We start from the raw sequence: 15,216 nt of genomic DNA, 5'->3' as shown, positions 1-15,216 counted from the left end.
TTCCACTTACACACATTAGAATCAGGCTTGCTGTCAAGGCCATCTTGTCATTCCTTTCCACTCCCAGTTCACATATTTTGGTGCAATCACAGAAACCCCAGTTAGATCCCTTCTGTGGGACCAGCAACTTGCTATTGCAGACTCCATGACAACATAGAGACAATTCCTACTACAGGTTAGGCAGAAAGTAATAACTTGTTATAGAGAAAGCATGTGGATTGTGTGCTTGCATGAATATTTTTATACAAAATTCCACCTTTTACCTGCAGGATTTTTTTAATTCCATCACTGTGCTCCCCAAAAACTCCTATGACAAATTTGACAAATCCCACAAAAGCAGAACAGCAAGGGCTTGAAGAGGAAAAGTGATTATAGTAAGTTTTAACTAAGCATATTAGAAACAATTAGGCATCAATCTTTATGCTGTGTTTTGTCCTTCTCTATGGACAGTGTCAATTTAAAAGGTCTTTATTTTTTCCTGTGAAACAAAAGTTTAAAAAGACTGCCATGAACTCCAACTTCTTGAGAAGACAGGATTTTTTTTGTTGATTTTTTTGCATGACTCAAAATTACACTCAATCACTCATGTGCTGTTTCCTCATACTCAAAGAAAGACCTGCCCTATCCAGTCTGTTGTACTGCACTATGCTACAATTACACATATACCATAACCCAAGAAAGGTTATAACATTTCTAAAATTGCTACATAAATGTCCAGCAGCAACCTAAAAAATAACAGGATTTACAACAAGACAAGATATGCATAACACAACACACTTTCTTTCAGCAAGGAATCAGTAATGACTCATGTAAACACAGCCAATCTACTGAAATTCCTTTTCTGGCAAGCTGCTGCTCTAAGGAAGGACTAATGACATTTGGGAAAAAGTTTGCAAATGAAAAGAACATGCCACACAGCTCTCAGCAAAGAATCCAGTTTACCCCTGTTCAATACTAAGACATTTGAGAATTCGGGATTTTTTTTCTCTTCCAGACAATGATATGAAAATGAGCTGGCGCAGAGATCATACTATCCACTATTCTTTTTTTTTTTAATCAAGAACAAGATGGATTTAAACCTATAAATTGTTATTTCACTTTGCAACACTATGCAGCTCTACTCTGTGCTGTGGAGTTGGAAATGCATCCTGCAGCTGGAGAACAACATAACCCTAAGCACAGAAAGCTTGCACTCCCCCTAATTACAGATTCCAATGGTGGCTGTGTGTGGAGCCTCTGGAATAATTACAGTCCTTACTGGTACACTCTAAGGGATGATATATCAAGTGATTTAGAGGGAAACAAAAATAGGATAAATCTTCTAGCAGTAATGATATTGCTGTGGAAGGATCTACTTTTTCCATTACAATAACTTTATAATATTCTTCTGGTTTTCAAATGCAGAGGTATTAATCAACATTTAAATTAGAATTTCTATAATAAAATAAGGTTTGTCTAACAGGTTTTTATTTGCTGAACAAGTACTGTGAGGAACCTGAAAATTACTGTTACTGCATTGACAAGATCCACATTCCAAACCTGCATCTTCTGCTCTTAGGTCTCATGCTGTAATTGCCCCATTAATTTTCAATCAAATCATAAACTACCTCCAGTGATCTCACCAAGAAGGCTGCCAGCACATGTAGCTGACTAAACAGTTGTTCTGGAAACTTCCTCTCTTACACAGAAAAGACTTTCAGCTACAGCTCAGCTCTAGCAGACCAGTGAGTGCTGACCCTTGATGCACAGTCAGTAATAAGAAATGGGATACACAGTAAATATCTGAGCATACGCTCATTTTTCAGCTTCATTTTTCAGAAGGAAAATTGCTCAGTTAAGCACAGAGTGTAACTTTCTCTAGCATTACTGCCTGGGCCTCCTAAGAGCATCCTCTAGAGGATAATGGCCCTGAAATCTCATGGAGAGGTGTTTATTGTGTGCATTGAAAAGCTCAGTAATAGGAAGGAGCTGCTTCCACGACCACATTCTTTGAAACATCTTGAGAAATGAAAACTTACGTCATTTCCACTTAATACTCAGAGGCCAGCACACAAAGCAAAAAACATTCACAGTTACCTGGCTGGTTACCTTAAAAACTGCAAAGCAGGTGATGCAAAGAATTCTCTCTCTAAGGTTTCTCTGGAGGTTTAAGCAGCTCTTACAGGAAAAAAAGATGCGTGATATGATTAGCTGATATTTCCATTCTGAGAAGAATACAAAGGCTGTGCCACCCTCCTAACTCAGGAGTAACATTATCATCCAGCATTATAACACTTACTAAAGCACACCAAAGGAATAAAATATTGTAGCCCACTGACATTCCTACATGAAAAAAAAAAATTCAGGGGAACATTGTTCACTCATAACATCATCTAACGTGACTGCAACAGACCCCACCAAAAACCACGCTGAAGCAACATAGAGCTTCATGACATCAAGATCAGATTTCAGAGTGGCTGGCACCACTTTATCTTTCTATAAACCTGTCTGATTTCAGAGTCCCTAATATGCCAAGGGTTACAAATTTAAGCGAAGTGACCCTTTGTACAAGGAAAAGAGATCCAAATCACTCAGATGAGCTCCTGCAACAAACAAGTAAGATGCCCTCAAAGTGCATAGAGCAGTAAATGGAGGGATGTTCAGGGCTTGAAGGAAAGGCTGTGCACCTCCTAATGCAGCACAGCAGCTCTCCTTATCTGCCCCTCACCCTTGCCAGCACCATGACCCCCAGAGCAGCTCCCCTCCTCCAAGCCTCCTAGTCTCAGACACTTCCTGTCTCCAGTGGCATTTATTTTCAGCCCTCAAGATTCCTTTCTATACGTTCCAGGAACCCTCTAGCCATCCTCTGTCCAGATGGCAGACTACAGATGAAGGGAACAGGGTCTTGGAGAGTCTTTTCTTGGCCTGCTCCTCGGCAGCCTGCTGGAACTCGGAGGCAGGCTGAGTCTTGCACAGACAAGGCTCTGTTGCGCTGCAAAAGCCCTTCAATCCCTCTCCACAGTTTTCCTCAATGCCCTCTTTGTCTTCAAACAAATTTGTCTTAAACCTTTTAACGGCCTCTGCTTTCCAGGGGCATACTTTACACAATCTACTCCCCACAAAGCTGCAGAAAGCCAATAAAAGGGCAAAGGAAAGGGATCTGAACAGACAACCAGAGGCTCAGTTTTTACTACAAAGCAGATGCTACTTAGACAAGCAGATGCAGAAGCAAAAGGTAGATGACAGCTCTGGGTCCTGTTGATCCCTGTCATCTGCAGGAGATTTTCTGAAATATGACAGAAACACAAGTTTATTACTCACTTTCATTAAGGATCATCACCCTACAATGAACTATTTTCAAACTCTGACTCTCCCAGATCACTAGTCCTTATCTCTGAGACAACAGAACCACATTATTCTGTAATCACAAAGACCAGCAGAGTCTCTCTCTCTCTCACCAACATTATACATTCATCTACAAGCTTCAGAGAATGACTGACATCCCTTGAGAAACTAAAAATTATACCAAAATAAATTTTAAAAATTTTAACTTTATCTTTCCAACTGAAGCTTCACTAAACAACAGTTTCATAATTTTTAGATTTATTCATGACTGCTTTGACTCTATTCATATCAAAAGCTATGACATTACTTGATTTATTTTTTATATATATATATAATGAAACACTATTTCCAAGAGCCAAAAGGGTTTAAATCTGAAATAAAGCTGGATGCTTCATAGCAGAATACATTTAGGCATAAACTATTCTAAAATCAAATGCAGTAAGCAAAGCCAGTTCCTCATTTAAAGACTGGAGCTGTCAGAAAGGCTCTAATGTAGCTCTTAGCTAGAAAGATTACTTTAGGAAATGAACTGCAAGAGAAAGAACCAATTGTAGAACTTCAGCTACCCAAGAGGGCTAGCAAAGGAGAAGTCACAGACAAACCACCATGGCACAAAAAATTTCCCCGTTTCAGACAGGACCTTAAAAATCCAGCACCTAAAAGGAAAAGAACAGAACAGTGAAGTGGTGGCAAAACATGTCTTTGTCTTTTGAAGGTCTATACAAAAATATATCTTCCTTGTGGGGAAAAAGCAACACAGTCTGGAGGCACTGCAGTGCCCCTATCACACTGGCAATAGCATTTTTCAGTCTAAGTCTTGTTCTTTACCACTGATTTTGGAAGCTAGTTGACTATGCCCTTCTACTGCTTTCATCATTTGCATGTCATAATACTGCCTATGAGATGTTTCTTTACTCTCATTTTGACCAGAAGAAAAAAAATCATACAAAAACTATCTTGAAGGGCATTTACCACTCCTTTATAGGACACTTTAAAAACAAAATCCTATAAATAAGCTGTATGAGTTACCCTGGCTAGATTTTTATCACATATACTATGTTTTTATTCTTCTTAGCATTTGTACATTATTAGAAAATCTTTTTCAGAGACATGCATAAAAAATTTAAGTAATCTCAAAATAGTTCAAATCCTTTTCAGATAACTTCTTTCATTTAAGGGGTGTGATCTATTTGCTTGTTAGGATAATATACTAACTGCATGATAATATCCACAGCTCCTCCCACAAACATTTAGGATTGTCTCATTGAGATTTATCTGCTGTTATGAAATATCCACTGTGTGATTTACAGTCATCTACCGTGTAATAGGTGTAGCTGATAAACTGGTTTTAAGTTCCTGTTTTATCTCTTCCCTTCTTAAGTTCCTCAACAGATTAAAAAAGGTGCAAGTTCATTAAAATTATTTGATTCAATATATACATCCACAATCAAATGGTTGGCTACCACCTAATTACATCAACTTAAAATCTGACCTAGAAATTATGATATTTAAAACTGAAATCAGTTACCAACCACCCACAAACCTTACTCAATATGAGTGACATAAAACACAGGTGGAATGGACCATAAAATCTTAGAAACCTAAGTCCAACAGCTGTAGAGTCAATGGAACATAAGAGGACACAGCAAACCACTCCCTTCCTGATCCAATGATCATGGAGCCATCCAAGTGGCTCCCATCCCCTTGCTACTGGGAAGATGGATTCTCTTTATTTAAGTTCATAAACCAGACACTGGGATGAAAGCTGGACTTGTGAGGGTGGATCAAAATCCAGCAAGTGCAGTGTCACTTTTGGCCTCTGATGTGAAGCCATGTCATCTGGAGACACTGTTGGTGTGAGCTTTCACACCAGCCTTTCCCTAGTTGACTCTCTAGCCAGCATCTGTCTAGAAAACTTTATAGAAGAGTGTGGAATGGAAAAAAAAATATCCTTCTAAAACTCATACAACGGGTAATGCTTTAAAGAAAACCTAGAAAAAAAAAAAAAACCATACATAATTTATATACCCAGAGAAGGCCAAGGGAGCTAAGTGACTGAGGAAAGCAGAGAAGTCAGTGACTGCCTGGACACCTGGACAACAGTCATCCACCAGGATACACCCACAGAGCAAATGAACAAATACAAATGAACACGCTGTGATTAATGGAGATGACAAGTGCTTTAGCTGTTAAATTCTACATGTTGTGGCTTTTAAAGTAGGATGAGAAGTTCACAGGCCTGGTTCAGCAGCTACAGCTAAGCTAACAGCCCTAGGGGCAAGTAAATGGACAAATAATTTTTTGCACTATTTTTGACAAGATATTAGGAAATAAGTTGCTGCCTTGGAAGTTAAGCATTACTTCCACATCCCTGTTTTCAATTCTGTTTTTCAAGTTAAGATCAGTCTAGCATTTCACTTGCAATGACCATTCTCCTTGCATCTCAGCATCATGGAAGTCAGCAGAAAAAACTCCAATAAACTGCAAGAAGAACAGGAACAAAAGGCTAAAGTTCATATTGCTGATCTCTAAGTTTTATGAGCATATAGGTCTACCTGTGTCATGAAAATAATGCAAGATAATCATACAGAAGATGTGACACAAACCCTATGGACTAGTAAACTTGAAAAAAGGAGATGCTGAAGCCACAGGCAATTTTATTATAGCATCTATCTTCCCAGTAATGAAATTTTCCACTATCACCCTTCTCTCTTTGTAAGCTGCAGAGGATTTCTCACACTGATTATAAGCTAAACAAATGGCTACACAGCATTTCTTTCACATTCTATACTGAAAATAGGACTTACACTGAAAATGGACCATAAGGGAATCCAGCTAAATAGCCACCAACTGCCTATGCCATTCTCCAAGGGTTAGGCTACACTTAGACCCTTTTCCACATGCATTCTCTGTCTTAGATTGCTATTTCAATAGCTTCATACCAAAGTTTTTTGAAATAAAGCAACTATGATCTTTTGGCTAATAAGTGCTAAGAAAATCTTTGCTCTGAGCCAACTGTATCCTGTTACCAACACAGGAATGCCTCTGAACTGTCAGCTTGGGGTGCTTTTGTCAATAGAGCATTGGCCTGTGTAATATAGAAAAAATTAAGTATTTACCCCTAGTAAATATACCCTCAATATCCTTGGCTTCATTAACTCGATTTGCCTTGGCACTCCTTGTCAAAATCACCATTTCTTTGAATGGGAAATGAGGAATCCTTTACCCAACTCCATACAGCCATTGGCATTTAGAACTGACTGCTATGGGATCACTCATTGTTAGAAAACTATGGATTATGCAAAAGCTTGCATCTGCAGTATTTTAAGTGATTAAAGTGATTAAGTGAAGTCCATTCTGCTATGGACTTCAGAAAAGAAAGGTATTTTCTGCTATTGCTGAAAAAGAGAATGGGTGGAGTATGCAAAATCCTTGGAAACCAGACAAACTACACTGGCAGAAGCAGCAGGAGTGAACAGCAAGAATTCTTGCCCATACAACATGTCAAGTAACATCTGGGGGAAAAAAATCTCTATGATTTCAAGCTCACTCCACCACCCTACTCATATTACTTAATTTTTTTGCAAGCCAAATGTCTGAGGTTGAGGTTCAGAAATCTAAGATTATATTGCAGAGAAGGGCTCTTCCAACTGCCAAAACAGTTTCCACATCTTCCCTACCAGCACCTATATCTACTCAGCAGGCATCAAACCAGTACTTGAATAAAATAAATGAAAAGGATACCTGGGGGGAGAAAAAAAATGGAACCCAGAGAAAAATTTTAGACAGTTTTCAGTATGTCAAGAGTGTGATAGCATCTGAGGAAAACTGAAGCTTAAAAATTTGGCTCTGCCACAGATCCAGCAAGATGCAGAAGCATTATAGGCTGGCTCTGCCACCAGTCTACATGAAGTCTAGAAATCAGGTGCACTCAGTCTATCCAGAGAGGCTCTTAACTCATTTGGCATAAAGCACACTTGCCTTTTACTGCATTTCCCATATGCTATTTTCTGTCCCTAAAACGGGAGAGGATCATCGGATGGGACTGTAGTAACATTAGAGAGAGAGAGAGAGAGAGAGAAAGCGGATTCCTGCTATGCTGTCTCTGTATCAAGTTCTTACCAGTCCTACTTCCTAACCTGAAACACAGATTAAAAAACCATAGCCAATTTCTCATTTTCTCAATTTCTTTCCATTTCTTTGCAGACGCAACCTGCAAAGCATGAAATAAACAATAGGATTTAAATTTTAAAAAATGTTTCACAACTTCAGCTGCAACTCAAGCACAAAGCGACAAGATAGATTCTGCAGAAAGTACTAGATAAGTCTCTTGGTCTAAACATAGGAGTTTACTAAAGAAAGGTAAGAGGGAAACAGCACTTGTAATGAGAGTTCAGTAAACTTCTCCTATCCTCAACTTTTGTTTCATGCAAAGAGATGAGGCAAAAATAGATCACTAACATCTGTTATTATCAGGAAAGGCTAGCTTGAAGTGGAAAAGCCCGACAACGAAAGACACTTGGGATTTTGATTTTCTGTCTCTCTGCTGCTACCCCCTCCATCCAGTCCTCCTTTCCCTTCTTCAGCTAAAGTCCTTCCCAGCTTCTGTGTGCACAGTACCAGCTCATGTCCACACATGTCTGTGCTAGTTAATGTACAAAATTGCCTTACCAGCAGCAGCGCAGCGAGCAGATGATGAATTCCATTGCAACAAAATCAGCAGCAGGGGATTTCCGACAAGATGGCAATAAGTAAAACACAGTTCAGATACTCAGAGAAACATGGGAAACCCAAAATAACTGATTACTGAAACACAGCCTGAAATACCAGGAGCACTTTTCCAGAATTCAGCAAGATGCAACTTTGGCAGGCAGAGTGAAAACCAAAAAAAAGGTGCTCTTCTAGAGAACAGGCATACAAAGCTCACTCTTGAAAAGACAGCTGTACAAAAGAAAGAAATAGGCTTTCTGCCTTTCTTTAATCTATCAGAATAACTGTTATCTATAGTTTCCTCCTCTTCTTTTAGGGTAGGACTGCTTAAAATTTTTTAAAAACCCTCCTCCTAACAAATGAAGAGTTAGCAACTATTTTAATAATGCTTTTCTCTATCTAGTTCTGCCTACCTTTCAAGTCAATTTGGATGCAAAGAAACAGTAATACCAAAACAATAAATAAGTAATGGGAACTATTTTTTCCAATCCTTCCTTTTCTCTTTCACAACATTAATTCCAGTGACTCAGACATATTACAGTCCAGAATATCTTTTGAGCTTGTTGCTTTTCCTAAAACTTAAACCTCTTTTGTGAAAACTGTTGAAGCAGTTGGTTTATACCTATTTTGTAAGATTTCATAAACTCCATTTATCGTTCTGCTTAGACAAGGGGAAAAATTTCCCAGCCACAGAGCCTTAAAGCTCCACCTTGTGGAAGATGCCTAGAATATTCCAGTAGGCTTCAGGGAAAAAAGGACTTCAAACCAAGCTTACAATTAATGTGATGTGCTTGACATTGGCATTTTTCATCAATCCCACAGTAAGACAACCTCTTAAATGGGTTCTCCACCAAGAGAAACACAAGTAGGGGGGGACCACAAGTAAAACAAAAATGAATGGCTGTAACTTGAGTCCTGTGTCCAGTTCTGGGGCTCTCACTGCAAGAAAGACACTGAGGTGCTGGAGCATGTCCAAAGAAGAAAACAGAGCTGGGGAAGGGCCTGGAGCACAAGTTGGATGAAAAGCAGTGCAGGGAGCTGGGGTGGTTTAGCCTGCAGAAAAGGAGGCTCAGGGGGGACCTTACTGCTCTCTACAAGGACCTGAACAGAGGTTGTAACCAGGTGGGGAGTTGGTCCCTTTTTCCCAGGAAACAAGTGACAGGGCAAGTGCAAACAGCCTCAAGCTGTGCCAGGAGAGGTTCAGGTAGCACATCAGGAAGAAATTCTTCACTGAAAGGGTGGTTGAGCACTGAAATGGGTTGCCCAGGCAAGTGGTGGAAGTGATGGAAGCACAACATCCCTAGGGCTGTTCAAAAAATGGCTGGCCATGGCACTTAGTGCTATGGTTTAGTTGCTTTGGTGGTGTTTGGTCTAAGGATGGACTCAGTATCTTGGACTCTTTTCCAACTGGAATGATTCTGTGAAAAGTTGGTTTTATTTTGTGGCAATGCAATAGTCATCCTGCACTGAACCAGCTGATAGCACCAGCAACAGTCCAGAACACATCTTGCTATCACCTTGTTTGCTGGTTCCTGTGCATTGGACTTACTCTCTCTGCAAGTAGGAAAACAGGGAATCACAGAGAGGTTCACCTGGCTAAGGAGCTGATAACCAAAGCACACCAACCCTGCCAGCAGAATGGATAAGTGGCTCACAGAGCTTATCTTGCAATACTGCATTTACTGCAACTTTACACAGGTGTTCCAAAATCTATTCACAGTCCCCTTCCAGCCACCTATTACAAATTCACAGTTGAAAGCTTGGGCTGAGACCAGTTTGGTGCATGCACATCTTGCTGCTTGTGACTGTGCAGCCTTGGGATATTAAAGCACACAGAGCCGGTACTGCCCTCTGCTGAAAGAGCCTGCATGGCAAAACTATAGCAACTTTTAGCTGATTTTTCCTGTGTCATATATGTACCTCGTTTTTCCTTCTTCCTGCAAGCCTTTACAATATCCAGGTTCAGTTTTATTGTGAGTTTTTTCTTGCTGCTTCTTCCCCAGGAGGGCTACAAAGATGTCCAAGAGGTTTCTAAGTTTACATACTGTGATACCAGCACACATAGGCTCAGAGATCAGAGCTGCTGCACTAAAGCACTGCAGACACAGCTCATGTCTTTAGCAATGTAAGCACAAACAGATAAAAAACATTAAAAAGAACAAAAAGTGAGGCATTCAAAAACAGCCCTATAAAAATTTAAATTTTTCCTTTATTGTCTGCAGTACAGCAGTCATACAATAATGTTATGAGATGTTCTTTTGTGTAATAAACCCAAGATAATTAAAGAACATATATCCACATTCATTTAGTACTTGGAATTTGTAAAATTACCATAACCAGTAACTAGCTAATAACAGTAATCACATTCCTTTTTCTGATACAAACTTTACAATGCTTCTATTCTGGCTCAGTTGCTCCACATTGAGATTTAAACATTCAGAACAATCTGAAAATCAGAATACCTTAAGGACTGAAATACTGTACCAAAACTGAAAGTGCAGCAAAATAACATCTGGCTGAACGATACCTTTGCTTGGAACACAAGGGAGCACCAAGTTTGAACTCGACTGCAGGGTCGCTGAACACACAGAGAAAATGCAAGCATGGCACTCCAAAGAGAGGGAAGCAGAGCATCCCTGCAGCTCAGCAGGGCAGGGAGCTGCAGAGGGAGCCCGCTGCCCGCAGCTCCCCGCAGCTCCCCGCTCCGGAAAGGCGGCACCGCGCCGTCACTCACCGCAACCCGCAGCCTGCGCTCCTTGCTGGTCTCACCAGATCGCATCGGAAAAAAATAACCAGCGATTACTCAGCAGGCAGGGAGGAGAGGGTCTGACGCGCTGAATCGGTATGCTGGAAGAGGTGCTTGTTTTAAATTACAATCCATATTTTATCCTTCCTGTTCTCTGAGCTATACAAACTCCAGCTCCGAATGACCTTTCACTTCTCACAGCGCTTTGGTGGAGGACATCCTTGGTTGGTCAGTTAACATCCTGGTTGGCCCCTTTACTTAAAAAAAACCCAAACCCCAGAAAACAGAACAAAACCCCTCAGCCTTTTACTGCAAGAAAAATGTTTGCAGCCTCCATGAAGTCCTTATAATTTTCACTGTTGATGGCTGTTACCAAAAAGAGCCCAGATACAGCAGAACAAAACCTTAAGTTTATTAACAGATTTTAAAACCAACAGAATAGATTAAATATACCCCAGCACATAACCAAAAATAATGTATTTCACCTTTGCCCACTGTAGCCTTTTGGATGAAACTATCAAGTTTTTACTTAAAAAAAGAAAAAAAAACCCCTCACTTATACAGTTTTTCTTCCAAAATTGAGAAGTGTATTTAAATTTTGTATAGTTCATGGAACAGGACCAAAATCACTGATAATAAAATCACTATGTATGGATGGGAGGCCAAAAGCCCATTTGTGTATTACCAGTGAAAAAGACTTTTTAAAAATTATATTCCACAACAGATGTACCAATAGTACCTGTCATCACTGGCATGTGAAAGCCCCTTGCTTAAATTTAGCTCTGATTATTTGTCTTCATGAAATTAGAGCTAAAAATGTCTAAAAATGACACTTGATACATACAAGTTTCAAAGCCACTGTCCTCACTCTGAACCCCATATGAGCCTCTCAAAAAGGAAACTCATGTTGAACCACAATTTTTCACCCAGTAATCTCCTTTTGCCCCCCTACCTTGCTTCAGCTACACTTGTGTGCACAGTCTGGATTCGTTTACTCAGAGCACTAATCACTGCATTCAAGAGGAGACAGACCCAGTTTAACTTATGTAACCTCATTACCAGCTGACTGAAGGAACACAGTGAAACTGAGAGAAGAAGTGCCTTTTGTAAATTGGTGTCAGGTTTGGGTTTTTTGAAGAAAGATGATATATACACCTTAAAAAAGAGATGCAACCAAATTGTTCCTGTAACAACAGAAGGAATAACACATCTAGCCTAGTTCAAGCCAGTCTTGTTGAGATAAAACTGTATCGTGTTTCTAGCAATTTCTTCCTTAGAAATCAAGAGCATTACAGCTAGATTATCTCTTGGAAAGCCCCAAGTGCTGCCACATGCTTTGTCACTACAGCACTCTCTATCTTGGTGCTTGGCAGCCTCACCATACATTATCACTCACTCACTCAGTGCCATAGGCTCAGTTGTGTGGTGGGGAGTCCCTGCTCCTGCTGAGCCACTCAGTCTGCAGGCTCACAAAGAGCATCCATAGCATCAAAGGGCCTGCAAGAACTGACTTTTTTTTCTTTTATCCACAACTTCAATCAGATTTATCAGCCTACAGAATAAAAATTCATTAAATTCTGAAGTTCCCTTCAATAAACCACAGGAGAGACCTGCCTGCCCATAGAAACACACCTTCTCCACCATTAATAATTAAAACAGCAAAACTTCATAAAGGTAAGGCTGGACTCAGGCTGCCCAGCTAAAAGGTATAATTACAGGAAGACTGTTCCAGGCAGAGTAAGAAAGCTCAGAACCATGAGAAATTCATGCCGATTTCATCTTACAATAATAAAATGAGACAAGTTTATTCATCTCCACCTTTCACAGAAATTACAACCCACAGAGACTGGGGACACGGAACAAAATGCATCAATTTGCCATAATAATGCACTCTGACAGCAATACACATACCGTGACCTTTAATCCATGTAGGCCTCTTCCACACATTTAAAAGGGAAGTTAGAAGCATGGACTGCAAGGACAGATTACATGAGCATCATTGACAAGTCTATGTGTTGCATTATTTTCATCTATTTAATAGCCAAAGACATCAAATAATTCTGTTGCCACGATCCTGACGGAGATTTCATGCAAAGTGCACTTATGCGTATGGCATCCACAGCTCTCAGCTATAATAAAGGAGGAAATTCCAGCAAAGGAGGTGATTAAGTAATTAAAAAATACGAATACTTATTTGTAATACTGTAACAAAATGTGACCACCACCAGAGCAGACTTCCTAAATAACAGGATCTGGATAAAATACTCATTTCATTAGAAACTAATATCCGTGCAATACACAGAAATTATAATAAAAGTAATGCAAAGTATTTCTGAATTTATTGATATATGAATGTACAGAAAGAAAACATTTTTCTCCTTAATTAGCATGCTCCCTCTAGCTGATCTTTGAGATGTTTTTTGGGAAGCCTGAGAAGACCAACATATTCTGGAATGTTGTCCTTGCCCAATGCTAGAGGAGATGTATAACACAGGCAGTTGAATGGGCAGGGCAGTCATGGTTTGTCCTTTCACATCTACATAGGTAAAATAACTGAAGGCAGCTGAAGAAGATCTGACAGCACACTCAGTTTCCTCTTAAAGAGCAGGAAATCCATGTTTTGGTTCTCTTGAGTCAAACTGTTCAGAAAGACGTCAACACACACACAAAAAGGTAAACATGTGGCCTGCAATGATCCGAAAAATTTAATATTCAGCCTTCTTATGCACTTGGAAAATTTAGGTATTCTTCTGAATGTACATTTGTATTTATTTATTTCCTGCATTATCTACAGCACTGCATGTAGGCAAACAGCTGAACTCGAGAAATTGAGCTTCTCTCTGCTTTTCACCCTAATGTTACATAATGGACCAGCTTTTATAGTGTGACTGCCACCCTTGTCTTCAGTGTCCTCTTTAGAGAGTTCTATGGTTTTTCTACAGTAACTTACACCACAAGATCAGTATCTCATCATAAAATCTTCTGTGTCTAGCTAACTGGCAATGTCAGCATTATGTCCTTAACAGAAATGACCTAATCCATCTTATTCTGCATTGAAAGTAGAAGACTCCTCAATTATCTTCAAATATGTGACTTTAAACATACCACAGTTATCAAAGGCAAACACACACCCTTTGGGTTGCTGGGAAACAGGACTTTTCTAGTTTGCCTGGTTTAATACAGGATATACACACCTGCAGTACAGCACAATGACAGGAAAATCAAGCTGATTTTCCCAAAGTATTATTTTCTCTGATATAAAAATTCCCAGATGCACCAAGCTATTTTCACCTATGGTTCCTTCCACCCCCCGTGACTACAGTATATTTGATTTTGTAAGTTATTTAACTTGAGTGGTCAGTAATGCTTCCCATCCACAGACACAAAAAAAGCACCTTCCAAAATGTGCACTTTCCAAAGCACTTCTCCTGCTACACATGGGTACAAAACAATACCCCCACAAAGGCAGAAGAGAAACAGGCCTCACTTCTCCTTACACCTTAAATAAATGTCTCACATATTGGCCTCAAAATCACCTTTCAACCCTACAGTAAAGTTCATCAAGGTCCCAGGCCTTAAAAAAAGAAACCATTCAAGCAAACTTACAAGATGAAAAAGAAACTAACATTGTACATGGAATAAATAGAAAAACCACTCACTAGAGCCACTGTAACAATGTTACAATACAATATATTGAACAGATAAGCATGATTAACATTTTAATAGTCATCACCAAAAAGACAATAAATAGAATACATTCAGTAACATTTCATCAATTTGTTTTATAAATCCATAGTGCAGAAGTCAAATCTAGAAATTAGGTAAAAGTAGTTTGGATGTTGCAGAAAGGAATTTAGGAAACTATCTTCCCTCCCGCACATGACATATATCCCGAGCTTTTTTGAAATAAAATTAATCATTTTCACATTTAGAATATGTCCCTTTCTTGCTTAGAGACCTGTTAGAGGGATATCACAACATTAAAGGTCTGCCATGACACATTTTCCCTCCCAGCTTGCACAGACCCTTTACTTAGATAAGTAATTAGTTTACTGTGGAAATTTTTCCCAAAGGAGTGAATTGTATTTTAAGAACATACTCTAGCACCAACACATTTTGTGGGAAAGCAATTGACTTGAGGTAAAATCCAGAGACAAGCAGCATACTCAGTGATTACTGCTGCTGTTCTGACTCCCAGGTTAATAAGAATTTAACCACTGTGCATGCAGCACGAAGAGGAGGTGTATTAGATCACATCTCAGAAGACTTAGCCCAGCATAACATAACTTTTATCTGTTGTGCAACACAGCTGCAGTTCAGACAGCCCCTTCACACAGCCACAAATCTAATGCAGGAAGTCCTCCACTTCCTCTCATTATCATTACACTTCCAGAATTATACTTGCAATAGAAGCAGCAGCATCCTTCCTATGAGCA

General features: G+C 39.5%; 2 protein-coding genes across 2 annotated transcripts in view; one reads left to right on the top strand and one right to left on the bottom strand.

Moving 5' to 3' along the window:
* Positions 1-15,216, top strand: part of TNNI2 (troponin I2, fast skeletal type) — a 422,570-nt gene that overhangs the window by 238,385 nt on the left and 168,969 nt on the right. The gene's annotated exons all lie outside the window — the stretch shown is intronic.
* MOB2 (MOB kinase activator 2) overlaps positions 1-15,216 on the bottom strand; it is a 108,940-nt gene that overhangs the window by 65,995 nt on the left and 27,729 nt on the right. The window lies entirely within an intron of this gene.

The sequence above is a fragment of the Ammospiza nelsoni genome, chromosome 6, assembly GCF_027579445.1.
Source record: "Ammospiza nelsoni isolate bAmmNel1 chromosome 6, bAmmNel1.pri, whole genome shotgun sequence".
Classification (NCBI taxonomy): domain Eukaryota; kingdom Metazoa; phylum Chordata; class Aves; order Passeriformes; family Passerellidae; genus Ammospiza; species Ammospiza nelsoni.
This window is presented reverse-complemented; position numbering and strand designations above follow the sequence as displayed.